At 42.9% G+C, this 17,716-nt stretch overlaps 1 protein-coding gene across 3 annotated transcripts in view; it reads left to right on the top strand.

The window, feature by feature from the left end:
- Positions 1–17,716, top strand: part of TSNARE1 (t-SNARE domain containing 1) — a 441,704-nt gene that overhangs the window by 143,174 nt on the left and 280,814 nt on the right. The window lies entirely within an intron of this gene.

Here is a 17,716-nt window from a genome sequence, read left to right as displayed (position 1 = left end):
TCTGTTGTTTGTTGCTTTTTGGTTGTTGGGGGTGGTGGTTATTTATTTTTTAAGCGAAGCTGGAGTAGGAAACTGTGCTGGTTTTGGCTGGGATGGAGATAATTTTCTTCACAGTAGCCAGTATGAGGCTGTGGTTTGGATTTGTAATGAAAGCAGTGCTGATAATCCAGGGATATTTTAGGTACTGCTGAGCAGTTCTTACACAGAGTCAAAGCTTTTGCTGCTTCTCACCCACCCCACCACTGAGTGAGGAGTGATTGAGCAGCTGTGGGAGGTTAGCTGCTGGCTGGAGTTAAACCAAAACAGATGTTTCTGTAGCTTTTTCTTGTTCCTTTTCTTTTATCCCCCAGTTCTACTTGGCCAAGGTCCATGGGCCCAAAAGGAAGGAAAAAAAGACCTGTGACAGAGGCATGTAGTGACAGAACAAGGGGGAATGGCTTCAAACTGGAAGATAGTAGATGTAGATTGGATATTAGGAATAAATTCTTCCCTATTCACCCTGCCAGGGTGGGGAGATCCTGGCACAGGTGGCCCAGATAAGCTGTGGCTGCCCCATCCCTGGAAGTGTCCAAGGCCAGGTTGGATGGGGCTTGGAGCAACCTGGGACAGTGGAAGGTGTCCATGGCAGGGGAAGCTGGAACCAAGTGATCTTTAAGGACCCTTCCAACCCAAACCATTCCATGATCCTATGAAAAAATAAAAGAGGGAGAGGATATTTTATAGGAGGAAAAGTGTGTTGTGGTGTTGGAAACTGCATCACAGCATCACGTGGCACAGCACTGACAAAATGAGACTTGATTTGCAGTTGCAGGGGACACAGTTCATTAAACTCCCTCTTCCAGAGCTGTGTACACACAAACACGCACAGTTAGCTCTCCTTGTATGTCTGCTAATTACAGAATTCAAATGGCTTCTCCAAATGTAGCACAATTTATTAAAGGTGCCTCCCTTCAAGCAGCTTGCAGGCAAAAATCAACTGTTTGGGATATGTCTCTGATTTCATGTGTGTGATTGCTGTTCCTGCTGAGATTTGGCTGTGAAGAAAGAGAAGAATTTGGGGTTTATTTCTTTATTTGCCCGATGGACTTGACTGACCTTCTCTATTTAGGCAATATAAACTCTCAGACTTGTTTGCAATGTCTCTCCTTTTCTCTCCAATCCATTGCTTTCATCAGGGCATCAGATCTGCCCTAATTCACATATACCCTGTTTTGCAAACCAGAGGATTAAAAATAGTAATAGATTTGAAAGTAAATTTAGGAGATTGGAGAGGATGTAAGAGTAAAAAGTCAGCCTGTGGAGATTGATGTAATCAGAAAAGATGTTTACATGTACAAAATAATTTGCAGCATAAAGCACCTTAATAACTGCTGGAGATCCTTAACCCAGAAAAGAGTCTGTATCATGCAGATATTGTGTTTGCTCTCCTAAACTATTTTTTTTTTTTTAGTTTTAATTAAAGAATCAATTCCTTGACTCTTCAGAGCACTCCAGAAACATGCCTAGATAATTTTCCTCTTTCCTGAGCGGTTACATAAATAGTTGCATAAGGCACTAATTGCACTAATTACTTTTTGATCTTGGAATTATTGTTAATTGTCCAGATAGTTAAATGCAGGTTTTTAAAATTTTAACCGTGCTTCCCTACCCCTGTCATCAGCCCCAGAATTCCTCCAGCTGTCTCCTGGTTCATCCCCTCTCCCCATGGTCGATTGGCTCTCCCATTTCTCCCATTTGGCTTCTTGTGTCTCCATGCAAGCAGTACCAGGCTGCTCTGCTGAGGAGGACCAGCAGCTCCCTTCCCTTCAATCCTCCCTGTCTGTCATCCTGCCCTAATACTGAGTGTCCTTCCACTGCCCCCCTTTCTCACCACCAGTCAAACATCCTAGAGTGCTCTACAAGAACTTCTGCTTGTCCCTCCTGAGAGCTGCACCAGCAAAAAAAGCAGCGTGCCATGAATCACTAGAGCTGGCAGGGCTGCATAGATCTCTGCTCAGGAGGGTCAGCTCTTCAGGTGAGACCTTTGGGGCAGTGCTTTCTGCTTCCACGGCTGCAAATCATGGCTTAATCTTCTTCCTCTGCCGCTTGACCCCTCTCCCTCAGAGGCTGATGCATGGCTCTCCTTGAACACCCTCTAGCTTTGAAGATGGGAGCAGTGAGGGAACATTTGGCAGGTTTATAGCCCTGGCTGTTAGGAAAAGGATAATGGGTTTGGGTATCTAAGTAGTAAAATTGCCACAATTTCTGCTTTCTTGTTAAGTGGCTGTCACTCTGCCTAAAATGAGGCTGCCTAAAATTAGGCAGATGAGGGAAGGCAGAGTGTTTGGGAATAGGGATTAATGGTGAATTGTGCTGCCACACAGGACATTCAGCTACTTTGAACTGCAAGCTGCAGAAGTGTTTGCTTACCTAGCTGCAGGGTCCTGATAAAACAGAAAAACAACCCCAAAGTTACCTGTTTCCTTGCCAAATTCAGGCAGACTTTCTGCCTCTTGAGCGCAGGACTCACAAAGGCATCAGATGACGGCAGGATTTTTACTGTCAAATTGGTCTGTTCCCTTTTCTGAAATGTTTTTTCTGCTTTTGAGAGCTGAGTCTTTCAGAATAAGGATTGTATCTGTGGCAAGTAAATTTGGGAGAGTTCATCCCACATGGAGTGCCAGCTCTAGTCAGTGAGACAGACTTGGCTGCTGCTGTGAGCAGGGTACATATCAGACCCAAAGTGAATAATCCTGGTCGAGGCTCTTCCCAGAGCCAGCACAAATATTTGTGGGCTGCATGCTTGGAGCTGGATGTGCTGGCAAGTGAAATGTAAATGCCCATACAAAGCTCTTGGCTGAATGCAACTGACCCTGGATTAATTGGGAAGGGAGTGGGAGCAAAGGGAAGAAAGGGGATGGAGCTGGGATGAGGAGCTAAGGCCAGGAGGCAAAGCTGGGGCTTTCTCCAGTGATGCAGGAAAAATCGACTGATTTGTTTTCTCTCTGACCTTTGGTTTAATAATCCAGGCTTCCAAGGCATTTATCTGCTTCCTTAGTCAGAGTGTCTGGGATGAGGGGGTTCTCCAACATCAGACACTGAAGGTAATGAGTTTTTAATTTAGGCAAATCAAATTAAACACCCAGGTAGAGCGCTGTCTCCAAGAGACAGTGAAAACCAGTCTCCTTTCTTTTGACTGGTGCAGCTCTTTGGTCTCCTAACATCTTCCACAAAGTGGCTGGAAATGAAAGCCTCCCTCTAATCTGGACAATGCTCTCTGAGAGGTAGAAGAAGAAGAAGAAAAAAAAAAATTTAAAAGTCTTTCATTTTCACACAACCTGACCCTGTCTTATTATAATCTTAAGAAAAGCAAAGTGGCCCTGCAGGCTGCAAGAAGCATTTGCTGACTACCTGGAAGCCATGAAACTGAGCTTGAAGTGGCAGTGAAAGGTCCTTGATGTCCTTTCCTTGGAGGCTGAGTGGCTACAGAAGAGATCCAAGCTTTCCAAACCAGGCTCCTGCACTGCTGAGTGTCACCTGAGTTTGTCACCTTATTGGACGTTGGACTTTGTGTCATTGCAAGGTCAAGAGGAATAAGAGCATTGAGTCACAATCACAGCTTTTTACCATTTTCAGGTGTGTCTGGGATGTAGCCCATGAGTCTTCACTCCCTGAAGGATGTTTGCATCCTTCACTAGTCACTAGCAGAAGAATTTGCCTGTTTAAGGAGGAGTTATAAGAGGGATATATTTGGGGCTTTTAGCACTGATGAGATTTTAGCATTTATGAGATTTACTAAAAAATGTGTTGATTTCTCCTGATTTGAGGGAGAAAAAAGATTTGTAGTTTTCACTTCACTTTTCCCACTGGCATTAAGTTTTCTTAAAAGTGCACATTACAGAAATATGTAGGATTTTTTTCTTGCACCTGAGAGAGGGCTCAGCTCTACATCTGTACAGTGTGAGAGAACAAACCTTATTTTCTGACTGAACTGATACAAAATCTTGGTTAGGATGGTGCAAGGCAGAGAATTCCTATGGCCACAAAGGAGTTCCAAAGAATTTTCTAAGTGGGGAAGCTGAGTTTGAGATCTGAACTGCTTCAGGGTGAGACAACTCAACAGTCCTGGAAGAGACTGAAAGTTCAGCTTTTGTATTGCTGCTCTTACCTGTTTTTTGGTCAAATATTAACTTTATAGAGCCCCTCTTTTCCTTGGGCATGCATATACAGATTCCTATATTCTTTACTGGGATTGAAGGGGATTCCACTTTCTTCACCCTTCCTTAGGAAATTTACATCATCACCAGCAGATTTTTTTAGGAGCAGTAAAATCAATTAATCAGTTTATTTTGCTGCCCTAAAATTGATGGAAGCCTTGGGTGAAATATTGTCAGTTTGGGGTGAAGTATTGTCACTTTGGGGTGCTTTTGGGAAGGGAGGCATCCCTGTCCAAGACTGAAGCCATGAGCTCTTCAGGGCTCTCGGGCTCAGTCTAAGGTGCTTTGCTGGATTTGTAGAAGCATTTTTTGACACATTTGTTGACATTCAGGATAGAATCAGAAAGTTTGTGACAGATTGGACTCATCTGTGAGTCTTGCCTGGCACAGGTTGTTACACCCTCTTATGGATAAGAATCTAAAGGTGGTTGCCTTCATTTTCCTGGTTTCTGGGCTCTGTCAAGCTTCAGCTCATCCTGGCAAGGTCAGAGAATCATGGAGTGGTTTGGGTTGTAAGGGACCTTGAAGGCTGTGTAGTTCCAGCACTCTCCTTTCATGGACAGAGATACCTTCCACTAGATCAGGTTGCTCAAAGTCTTATCCAGCCTTGCCTTGGACACTTCCAGGGCTGGGGCAGCCACAGCTTCTCTGGGCAACCTGTGCCAGCGTCTCAGCACCTTCACAGCCAAGGATTTCCTCCCAATATCCAACTTAAACTTGCCCTTCTCACTTCAAAGTTATTCCTCCTTGTTGTGCCACTCCATCCCTTGTCCCAAGTCCCTCTCCAGCTCTCCTGGAGCCCCTTTAGGCTCTGGAAGGGGCTCTGAGCTCTCCCTGGAGCCTTCTCTTCTCCAGGTGAACTCTCCCAGCTCTCCCAGCCTGGCTCCAGAGCAGAGGAGCTCCAACCCTCAGAGCATCTTTGTGGTCTTCTCTGGGCTCACTCCAGCAGCTCCACATCCTCCTGATGTTGGTGACCCCAGAGCTGGACACAGCACTGCAGGTGGGATCACGAGGTCATAGCAGAGGGGAACAATCTCTCCCTTGACCTTCTGGCCACACTTTCTCATGATGCAGCCCAGGGTGTGATTGGTGACTCTTGGAGCTGTTGAGGTGCCCCAGGGTGTCTGAGGCAGGTTGGCAATTTTGGCACAAGACTTGCTGTCCTTTCCCTGCTGAAATGGCAGCATTAGGTGTGGTGGCACACTGGGACATCTCAAGTGACACTGTGTGTGTGGTATTTTTGGGGTCTCCTGTGGCAGAAAGGAAATTATGAACCTGACTGCATGTTCTTAGAAGGCCAGTTTATTATGATTGATATGATATGATTAGTTTTTTTTTTATTTTTTTTTTATTTATTATTTATATTATATTATATTATATTATATTATATTATATAAAGGAATGCTATACTAAAACTATATTAAAGAATAGAGGAAGGATACTTACAAAAGGTTTAATAAGATATTAATGAAAAACTCGTGACTCTCCAGAGCCTCGACACAGCTGGACTGTGACCGGTCATTAAGTAAAAACAATTCACATGTTGGATAAACAATCTACAACCACATTCCAAAGCAACAAATCACAGGAGAAGCAATCAAGTAATTATTGTTTTCATTTTTTTTCCTGAGGCTTCTCAGCTTCCCGGGAGAAGAAGTACTGGCGAAGGGATTTTTCAGAAAATATGACAGTGACACTCTGTGACCCCCTGATCCAAAGGAGGGAAGTGGCACTGGTATTTCACCTTCAGGGTGAATGATTGAGGTGACTCAGTTTGTTCCCACCCAACTCAAACTGCACTAAGAAATGTAATAACCCTTTTTGGGGGGAGCTGTGGGGTCATTTGTACCTTAGCTGGACCAAAGGGACCTTTGGACATTCCCCTGTTCCTCTGGATGCTCCAGGGAGGTTGAATAGTTCTCCTCATGGCTTGAAGCCTCACCAACCTGCTGCAGAGGTGGATGGATCCATGCCCCTCAGCTTTTCTGAATTGACATGAAACACTAAAGGCTTTTTTTCCTCAGTTACTTTTATCATTGATGTGTATTGTTTCCTTCTTCTTTCACCATTATGATTGATAAGTTGGAGGTATAGCTTAAATTTATTTTTTTTAAAGCATCTGTAAAAAAGATTTTAATTCCTCTGGAATTCAGATTCATTTAGAGCAGAATGATGTTTTAAAGTCATAATTTACGAAAAGAAGATTTGTTAAAGTAAATCAGACAGAAGCTTTTAAGTGTCAGCATGTTTAATTAAGGGTAGAATTTAATAATGTTTTATATGGTTTTGTTATACTGCTTGTAGAAGCTTTTAAAAAAAAAAAGATTTCCATAAATATTTTGAAATGTCGTTTTGATTCTGTTAATATGTTAAACCCTTCAAAGTAATACCTTCCCTGTTCAACTCAAAGCAGTGGGATTAACTTTATCTATCCCCCATTTATTGCTACTGGCATCAATTTCTGACAGGAAAAACCTTCTAGGTTTTGGCAGTAAAAATGGGTTGCCAGATTGCAACATTTGCATTTAACTGTATAATACACTCTCTGCCTTAATAACTGTATTTATGTGACAGATCTCACCCTTAAGAATCCCAGAGCTCCAGATATGTGACATCCCTGTGATAAATTACAAAAGCTGGTGATGAACTGCAGAATCCTCCAATGATGATAAATTCATACACTTTTGAACTGCCTGCCCTGCTTAGAGAGGTCCTTGGAGTATCCCTTCACATGCTCGAGCAGTTTCTAATGGCCGCTACAAATCAATCTGTCAGCAAAGTTTTGCTTTTCAGTGTTTTTCTCCCAAAATTGTCCTTGCCAGAGTTCTGAGGTGACCAGAAACCTGGGTCAAAGCAAAAATGTCTTCCCATGTCAAGATGCGTTGTGGTTGTAGGCTGGGAATTTTAAACCCTTTAGTAATGGAGGAATTATTTGTTGTGGCAAGGGATGGATCCTCCAGGAGATGACAAGGAATGGTGACATCTGGGGGATAACCAATAATCTCCTGAAGGTCTCTTACTGCTGCTGCTGTTTATGTAATTTTTTAACACTTTCATGTCTCAGCCTGTGGTTTCTGTCCTCTCCTCAGTGCAGTGGTGAGTCAGAGAATCACAGAAAATCCCAGCCTGAGTGAGGCTGGAAGGCACCACAGTGGGTTGTGTTGATCTTCCTCATGTTCAGGTGGAACTTCCTGGGATTCATCTCCTGCCTGTTCCCCTTGTCCCATTGCTGGGCCCCCCAGAGCAGAGCCTGGTCCATCCTCTGACACCTCACTGCAAACGCTGACAGAAACTGATGAGATCCCCTTCCCAATTGCCTTTTCTTGAGTCTGAACAAGCCCAGCTCCCTCAGCCTTTCCTTTTAAGAGAGATGCTCCAGTCCCTTAATTATTTTCATGGTCCTGCACTGGACCTGCTCCAGGAGCTCCGTGTCCCTCCTGTCCTGAGGAGCCCAGAACTGGACAGGGCACTCCAGATGTGCCTCATAGGACTGAGCAGAGGAACAGGATCACCTCCCTTGACCTGCTGGCCGTGCTCTTCCCTCTGCACCCCAGGATCCCATTGGCCTTCCTGGCCACAAGGGCATTGCTGCTTCGTGGACAGCTTCTTGTCCACCAGGACCCCCTGGTTTTCCTTCTCGGAGTTCTGCACAGTCAAGGGAAGAACAGCACACTCCATGCTGGTGAAAACTGCATTGATTTGGAGTCCGAGCCTTCCCACACATCCTTGTTCCCATCTCCAGGTTGCAGATTTGCCCCCTGGCTTGAACACCAGGGCTGTAAGGTCTCCAAGGGGGATGAGGAGCAGGAGAAGTTATCACTGTGTGAGCCCACATCCTTGCACACCTGCCTCAAGGATCTGCAGCAATGTCCCATGGTCTTTATGCCATTTGGAGCACAGATCTGGATAAACAATGAGATGATTTTTTTGTCTTCTGCCAGTGACTAGATACTGAAAAATAATCCTCCTCCTCGCCCCATTCCCCCCTTTGGTGCCCCAGGTAAAAAATATTTGCTCTTGTGACAATCCACCCTTAAGAGGAAGGGAACACTCAAGATTTGTGGATCCTTGTGGTCAAAAGGAATGGCAAAAGTCAGAGGATCACACAAGCCTACAAAGATTCCCTAGTAAATCGCACATTTAGCATGGAAATCAGTATAAATTAGTCCCTGACTTCCTGTCTAAGCAAAAGGCAGTGGGTTTGGATAAGGGGGTAGGGTGAAAAGGAAGAGAGAGAGATTGATTAAACACGGGAAGAAAAAGAAGGAGAAAGAGAGATCACCAATCTTGGCTCCAGCTTTGATCCAGCTGATGGGATGTCCAGGATCCTGGGCTGTGTCCATGCTCAGGCTTCACAGGGTTACCTTTCATAGATAAGTTTTCCCTGCTATCTTCTCTCTTTCCATGCAAATCAGTTGTCAGTCACAGCCTGTTCTTCTAGACCTGTCAGAGCCTTCAGGGATCTTGGATGGTCTTGATCCCCCCTACAATTTGTCCCCTATTCCCAACCTCATTCCTGTGCCTGCATTGTGCTGAGTTGTGCAGATCTCCAGGAGCCAAAATCAGGATATTTTTCCCAGAAAAGTTCTGTCCTACCTCTGCATGGCCCCTTCTGTAGCCACATCCTTTTCTTTCTCACAGCATATTATTACCAACAATCCTTGCTTGGCGCCATGACCATCCAGCTATCAGTTTTTGAGACATTCACATTATCCCCCTTATCTTCTGTGCTCCTCTATTTTGCATTTTGGAAGCCAACTGCATCCCCCAGTGAGCACTCTATTTGTGGCATGAAAATTTTACATTACCAGAAGTGTGGCTGGATATTGCAATGTGTAAAAATATTGTCATGTTTGGGGTTTTTTTTCATAAATTTATTCTTAGATGTTTATCTGGGAAAAGCTGATTTCACACTGATGTTGTTTTTATTTTTTTGTTTTGTGGGTGACAGAAGGACGAAGAAATAAATAGAATAAAATGTTCCTTCTCTTCTCTTGAGCCACCACAATAGTTTTGCTAATTTTTCAGAAGCCTTTCTGAGATTAATCATTAAAAAGTATGCAAATTGCTCTTCTTAATATTACGAAAACAGTAGCTTTTTAATTTGGAGTTTACATCTTTCGACATTTTCATGTATTAGCAATGAAATGTGGGATATGATTAGGTTAAAAATTCGTGTTTCAAGGAACAGAGAAAAATTCATCCTCCCTCACCTTGAAAAACAAACCTACTTCAGATATTTTGCCTCTTTCCTCCTGCAGAGTTGTAGCAAGTGCAAAACAAGATCACATTCAGTTTAGCATAGCCTGCAGAGGGCAAATAATTTTATATTTGGGTTGTAATATCCACAGGCAGGACGTTTATCTAATGACTTGAGATCTTGACTGGAGCCACTTCCCTCTGGTTAAATATTTACAAGTTTTATAAACTTTTTTCAGGCCAAAAAAAAAAATCTTGAAGGGGGAATAGGACAACAGCATGTTTATGGAGGGTTTAATGCCATCAGTTCCAAACTGAGCCATGCAGTTCATGTGGATTGGCCAGAGGGACCTGTGGGATGAGGTTTGTTTGGGAATTCCTGTCTGGAGTGAGCAGTTGTCAGGGCTGAGCATTTCCAGGGGCTCCTCCAGGGCTCTGGCACAGCAACCCAGGCATGATGATGATTGTTGGGATCCTTCTGGTGGCTTTGTGTAATAATGATTGTTGGGATCCTTCTGCTGGTTTCGTGTAAGGTCTGGTTTACCCTTTGAGCCTGGTGCTGCCCACAGAGCTGGGAGCAATGGGAGAGTGATGTTTGTTGTGACCTGGGGCTCTGGCTGAGCCATCCAACATTTCTGCAGGATGTCTGTGGGAGCAATTGGCATCCTCTGACAGGTCTGCTGTGCTTGAGGGGGGGAGAGAGAAAGAGAGAAAAAAGAAAGAGAGAAAGGGAGAGAGAAAGAAAGAAAGAAAGAAAGAAAGAAAGAAAAGAAAGAAAGAAAGAAAGAAGAAGAAAGAAAGAAAAAGAAAAAGAAAGAAAGAAAAGAAAAAGAAAGAAAGAAAGAAAGAAAGAAAGAAAGAAAGAAAAAGAAAAGAAAGAAAGAAAGAAAGAAAGAAAGAAAAGAAAGAAAGAAAGAAAAGGAAAGAAAGAAAGAAAGAAAGAAAGAAAGAAGAAAGAAAGAAAGAAAGAAAGAAAGAAAGAAAGAAAGAAAGAAAGAAAGAAAGAAAGAAAGAAAGAAAGAAAGAAAGAAAGAAAGAAAGAAAGAAAGAAAGAAAAAAAAATAGACTCCAATCTCAGAGCAGATTACAAGGATTTGCCAATCTGTTGCTTGCTGGGGGAGTCTCTCTGGGATGAATATCTGCATTTTTTCTTCAGTGATTTAACGGGTGACTCCTTTCACACTCTGCTCCATCCGGAATAAACGCTTGGAGCAGACACCCCCCACATCTGCCCACTGCAGGAGGCACACCAGGGGTTAAACAGATCTTTATGGTATTTGTGTGGACATTGGGTGCTTAAACCAAGCAAGATGTTTTTTTAGCAAATAACACTTCCAAGTTCAGCACTAGTGTGAGACCAGAGGGAAATCATAGAATCACAGAATGGCTTGGGTGGGAAAGGACCTTAAAGTTCATCCAGTTCCAACCCCCTGCCCTGGGCAGGGACACCTTGCACTAGAGCTAGAAACTCATAGGGAATTCGGTTTAAAACCCTTTTCCTGCCTTGTTTGAAGTGAAGCTGGGTAAGGCAGATCAGAATGGTCTTTGGGAAAATGTCTTGGAGAAATAGAAGTGGATAATTCCAGGTGAAAACAGAAAAAAAAAAAAAAAGAAAAGAGAAAAAAAAGGAAAGGAAAGGAAAGGAAAGGAAAGGAAAGGAAAGGAAAGGAAAGGAAAGGAAAGGAAAGGAAAGGAAAGGAAAAGGAAAAGGAAAGGAAAGGAAAGGAAAGGAAAAGGAAAGGAAAGGAAAGGAAAGGAAAGGAAAGGAAAGGAAAGGAAAGGAAAGGAAAGGAAAGGAAAGGAAAGGAAAGGAAAGGAAAGGAAAGGATTTTAATGCAATATTGACTGGTTGTAACTAATAGCACAGCTTTTTGTCATATAACATGTGAATTAACATATTTACTCTAGAAAATAATTGTGATCAGCCACGGACCTACAACATCTTCTTGAATAACAAAGCTGAAGGTCAAGTGTTCAACAAGCAGATGTGTTTTATTTTTAAATAATTGAAACCTCAAGGGGATTTATATGTGTTTACCAGGATATTTTATATTGCTGTCTGCTTATATTCTTTGTTCACAAAACACAGATGCAATTTGTACATGGAGTCTTTCCCTCCTTGCATCCTGTGATCTTCATGCATTCAGCCTTGCAGAATAATGAACAAGTAATGTCATGCTTCTTTCCTAGATTGCAGTGTCAAAAAATGGGACTTTTCTTTCTAGACTGAAGATAATGAATGGGGGAAAAAATCTTACTTCCCCAGTGTACATCCTTAGGGATTAAACTAGCTGAAGGGGAATTTTCAACCTCCTTTTGAAGTTATTTTTTTTGTATTGATACAGTAAACAGTTACAGAAGGTTCAAACTGCACACTTGAATCCTTGCTCTTTGCAGCAGTAAACAGTTCCATGAAGTTTGAGTGGTTTTGAGTTTTGAGTACTCTGCCACTTGGTCCCATGGCAACAATGATGCTATGAAAGCAAACTTGCTACAACATTCAACAGTGTTTTGTTTCAGCTGTATTTCTCCTTTTCTTTCCTTTAAGCTGCAGGAAATGTTAACCCTGAGTGCCAAAGTCTTGTCTAACACCCTTTTGGAGGGTGTTAGAAATTATAATATACCCCCTTTTGGGTAAAAAATGGAAAAATCTGTTGCCTTGAGAGGAGGTGATTATGGCTGGAGTCCAGTCTTGCTTCTTGGAGGCAAAACCTGGGGAGAAATACAAACACAGCAGCAGGAGATGGAGCAGCAGCTTTTGTTTCTGGTGCTGAATCCCAGGAGGTGCAAACTGAAAAATCCTGGCTGTGGCCAAAAATAGAATGCAGCTGATCGGGTGAGCTTGTGCCACCCTTGAGTCAAAATTCTCCTCCTAGATGTGTCTCTGAGCATGGCTTTGTGCAGGACCTCAGGGTTCCAGAGGAGGCTGATGGAGGGGACTGGTGTAAAAAAAGGTGTAAAAGAAAAAGGGTGGCACAAGTTGCTGTTTGATCAACACAGAGGATGCTGCCTGTGGGATGGGAGGAGGTAAATTGATGTAAATTTTTCAGGTTAATTTGTCCCTGGTGGAAAGAAAGGGATGAGAGCAGAACGAGAGCCTCGCACTGCAGTTGCAGGCACGGATGCAGATTCCACACCTCAAATTCTGGGTTTATTTCTGAGCCCTTCACAACAAGAAAGGCATTGAGAGGCTGGGATGTGTCCAGGTAGGAGCTGGGAAAGGCTCTGGAGCAGCTGAGGGAGCTGGGGGGCTCAGCCTGGAGAAAAGGAGGCTCAGGGCACACCTTGTCTGACAGGAGGTTGTAAAGAGATGAGGGATCTCTTCCCCCAGATAACAAGCCATAGGATAAGGGGAAACAGCCTCAAGTTGTGCCAGAGGAGGTTTTGATTGGATATTAGGAAAAATATTGTGTATTTTCAAGAATTGGAACAGGCTGCCCAGGGAAGTGGCCGAGTCCCCATCCCGCGTAGGGATGTAAAGGACACACAGATGTGGCACTTGGGAATTTGGTTTAGGGGTGTCAGAGCTGGGTTAAGAGTTGAAATTGATTATTTAAGGGATCTTTTCCAACTAGAATTCTGTGATTCTGCAGCCCTGACAATGCAAACCCTTCTGAAGCAGGAGAAGCTGGGGCTGTACTGCAGAGGGCAGAGCTGACTGGGGCAGAGCAGGGTTTAAATGATTGTGCATCGGCTCCCAAGAACTGAAAGTTTTGTGCAATCACCACTTTGGGAGCTTCCTGTTCAATGCAGGATTGCAGTGATTTTCCCACTGTGCCCTTTTCTTTTCCTTTCAGTGAATTACCCTGTAGCAAAGCCTTGTGCCTGAAGTTTTGGCTGTGTTCATGGTACTGCACACGAGTGCACTTGTGTTATTGTACAGCCAGGTTAGAGATAAAATCATCTCAGCTCTTTCAGCTGCTGCTGATGGATCATTTCTCTATAGACCACTGAACCTTCTGAGGTAGCAGATTGCAAATGGGATTTAATATGGGTTGGTATTAACTGCTGGGATGTTTGAGAAGGTGGGCAAGACAGCTGAGTTATTTGCCAAAAAAAGCAGGTGACAGCAGCAAGTTGACAGGAGATTTAGATTATTACATTGATAAAGCTCCTCAGTCTCTCCTGCTTGATTTGCCACTGGAGTATGAAGGAAAATCCAGCTATGTCACATTGTCTGGAGAGCAGAAATGAAAGCAAGTGAGATTATTGAATTGCTGAGCATGGAAAATTCCCCCAAGCCTTGCAGAATAATGTATTTTAGTGATGCTGTACAGTTTATAAAGGTCAGTTTGCACTTCAATTACAAATCCAGGTTTAAAGGTTGTAAAGGACACAAGAAAAAATAGTGATTTCTTTCTTTTTTTTTCTTTTGTAATTACCTCTTGGAATGCTGATAATATTTCAGACTCATTTGTAAAATGATTTCACAGTACTATAGCAACAGGCATTTAAAAAGCCTCAGTAGAAATGCTGAAAATCTAGGTCCTAGTTTTATTTCTTCATTTTACAGACGGAGAAAAGAAGCCTTGTGAATTTTTAAGGTTCTACAGTGAATTAATCACTAAGTTGGGTAGCAGTCTATTATGAAAGGTTCGAAGTCAGATACCAAACCAAGTTTAAATAAAAGGAAGCCATGATCCTTTTAATTTATTTTTTTTAATTCTTTTTTTTTTACCAGCATTCTGGTTGTTAATCATCTTTATTGAATATGATTTCACACAGACCTGGGAGTGCAGGCTCTTTGCATCCTGGTTAATTCTAGAGTTGACTGAGCTGACAAGAGAAAAGGCTTCCCGCAGTGAGCAAATGACAAGGGTGAAAAAAAAAAAGTAATAACCTTTTCTCCTGCATAGAAATGCTCTGAATAGAGTAAGAAATGTTAGTTTTAGGTAGGTGAGGAAATGCACTTTACCCAGGCACTCCCATCCCTGGATGGCAGCCGTCCCATGGCTCCATATGAATCTGCTTTCCTTGGCTATGCCTGAGTGACCACACTGCTAACAAGCCATAAAAAGAGACAGCGGGGTCACAGGGTAAAGGTTGCTGCATTACAGGGCCAGAACATGCTAATTACGGCCCTGAAAAGTGAATTTGAGTGGATCTGTGCAAATTACTACATTCTCAGGCTGGGAGAGGGAGATTTTTTTCCTCTCACAGCAGCTGAGGAAAGCTGCCTCCCTTGACACGTGTGCTGCAGCCTATTTTATGAGCTTCTTCGTTCCACCAATTATGCCTGTGAGATGGACAATTAAAAAAGCATCTGTTTTTACAGCAGAGCACGGCTGCCTCTGGCATTTTATGTGCCATAGTGGGTCTGTACCTAGGGGAGGAAGATGAGGGATGGAAAACTGGTGGTCATAAGGAAATAAAAAAGAAAAAGAAATCTTTGAAAGTGCTCTTCTAGAAGCTGCTGGCTGGGTGTGCACCCTCTGAGCTGCCTGGCTGGTTTTAACACAGGAAAATGCTGGGCCAAGGGGTGGACAGCAGGGCTGGTGGGAAGCAGGTCCATTTGGGGCTGATGCTCTTGGAATGCGAGGTTGGATCATGGAACTGGAGATGTTTTTGGGCACCAGACCAGGGAGGTGTCACCCAACACAGTTCCTGCCTGAGTAGGGAAAGGATCCTTTCTGTGGCAGACATCTTTTCATGAAAAATCCTTTCCTTAGGATTTTTCCTCCTGAGAAGCTGAGATGCCTCAGGAACAAAAGGTGAACAATGATTGTCTGCTGTGGAATGCAACAGGTGCATCTGTGATTGGTCTCATAGAGTTGTTTCTAATAATGGCCAATCACAGTCAGGTGGCTCGGACTCTCTGTCCGAGACAGAAGCTTTTGTTATAATTCCTTTCTATTCTTAGCTAGCCTTCTGATGAAACCTTTTCTTCTATTCTTTTAGTATTGTTTTAATGTAATATATATAATAAAATAATAAATCAAGCCTTCTGAAACATGGAGTCAGATCTACGTCTCTTCCCTCATCCTAAGACCTCTGTGAACACCGTCACACCTTTCAGCCCTGGAGAAGCAAGAGATGGATTGATGCTCTAGATAGAGGTGGTGCAATTCAGAGTGATTGTTTTTCCCTGTCCTGCCTTGTAGGAAATTCCGCACGGCTCATTGCTATGGAAGGAAAGAGAAGCTAAAATATGAAGGACAATATTTGTTGAGTATTTTCATGTGTCCAGAGCCTTTGGGCTGGGGGGCTGGAAGATGAGACACCCTAATTCCAAGAGCTGATCTCAGCTTTAGCTGACTCCCCACAAAATTCATTCCCAAACCCACCCACCTCCAATAACGCATCACTTCCCACCATGATTTCTTCTGCATAGGCAGGTGTGGGCTTTTGGATCTCAGCTCTTCCCAAATCTGAGCTCACTTTGCGTGCTGAGCCAGGAGAATTTGAGAGATGGGCTGTGATGCTGGCACCCAGCAATCCCAGTCACACTCAGAGCCTTGGCCACTGCCTGAGGGAGAAGTGCTCCAGTGCACGTCACTTCTGCTGCTCTGTGCTTATTAGTCACAGCCAAGGAAATGTCAGCTGTGTTTCATCCTAATTTTTATGAAGCCACTGGGGCTCATTTTCTTTCTGCTCAAGCAGTGCAACCAACAAGAATTATTTTAGCATTTACCTGTTTTTTTTTTCCAGATATATAATTAGAGATAAATTATTTATATAGGTGTACATATATATGTGTCTGTGTACACTACACCGACTTTCTTAAATAAATATGTAAAACATCTTGTTATCCATATAAAATAATCACTTTGTTTTGTTTTTAAAGTGTCTTGTGTGTTGGTGTGTCTGTTAGAAAGACACATAAATTGAGGCGTGGAAAAAGATGAAGTGGAAAAAAAATTGGGATTTTCATTTATCTGAACCCCCATTCAGGGACACAGTTTCCTGGTCCTGCTGCAGCAGCTTTTGCTCCCACTGGAACATTTCCTCCTGCTCCAGCTTTCAACATAGAGGTAACAGATATAAGAATACAACCTGCTCTAGTGGAAGGTTCCACTAGATTGTCCGTTGGAACTAGACAATCATTAAAGCCCTTTCCAACCCAAATCACTCCATGATTATAATGAAGAGATAATTTTATTTGGATAGCAACGATATATGATCAGTTATATACCTCCCGTTCTATTTCTACTATGTAAAGTTCATTAAATATTGAATATTTTATTATTGGACTGTTCTCTCATTCAAGACTGCTGACCAGTCTTTTTCCTCCATTGTTTAGATGTGAAATGAGTATGTAGTGAGTATTCTTCTCACACTTGTCAACTGGCAAAATGATGAATAAAGAGGAAAAAAAGGAATGTTTGGGCTTGACAGTGATGCTTCTATTCTGTTAAAAGCAAACCACATTATATGTTCTTGTGAGGGTATTCCTGAATCCAGCTGCTAGACCACAGAGTCACTATGTAGTAGGAAAAAAAAATAAAATAAGTGTATATACATTAATTATCATTACAGTTATACTCAGAAATCCAGAGCATCTCTTTATTGCCATTGCCTAGATTTCCTCTTCAGAGAAAGAACATTTTCCCTAGACTGGTCTGAGCAAATTTCCCAATCTACCCATCCAAATAAAATACACAAAACCACAGCAGCACCTGCTTCCCTCTCTGCATTCAGCAGGGGCTGCGACATGGAGAGGGCTGGGAAGATCTGGTTTATGCATGAGCTGCTGTGCCTGCTCAGCAAAAGGAGATTATTCCTGTGCAGATGGGCAGTGTTCCTGGAAAATGCACCTTGGGGGATTGCCTCTCTCATCCCTTCCCTTCCACCTCAAGGCAGGTGACAGCTACCCAGGATAAAAGTCATTTATTGCTGGTAATTGCACAGAGTGTGGTTCCATTATTTACAGGTCTGCTGCTCATGGGGGATTTTGCCTTGGACTCTGTTCAAGTGGATCTTTTCCCTAGATTTTGGAGGGGACTGGTCAAAATCAAGATGTAATTCTTCGCTGCTCAGCTCTAACTTCTTATTATCTTCTAAAGCATTAAGAAATTATTCAGTGCTGATTAGGCTTAAAACAAACAAGCTGTGAGAATAAAGCTGAGGTGCAAAGAGCTGCTCCCTTTGTTGTATAATGCAGGATTCTCTGAATAGTTCACCAGGAACCCTCCTGGCTGGACCATGGCCAAACCTGCTGCTTTTGCATGTTGATTAACACCTGGACAGGAGAATTTATGGAGGGAGATTGGAGCTAGATGATCTTCCAACCCAAACCATTCTGTGAGAGGCTCCAGAACTGCTGGTGTGACATCCCTCTGTGAGGTTTCTCTGTACAGAGTCTTATTAACATCAGCAGGAGC

Source organism: Camarhynchus parvulus, chromosome 2, assembly GCF_901933205.1.
Source record: "Camarhynchus parvulus chromosome 2, STF_HiC, whole genome shotgun sequence".
Taxonomy (NCBI): domain Eukaryota; kingdom Metazoa; phylum Chordata; class Aves; order Passeriformes; family Thraupidae; genus Camarhynchus; species Camarhynchus parvulus.
Note: the sequence above shows the minus strand (reverse complement) of the source record. Positions and strands in the feature narration are given on the sequence as shown.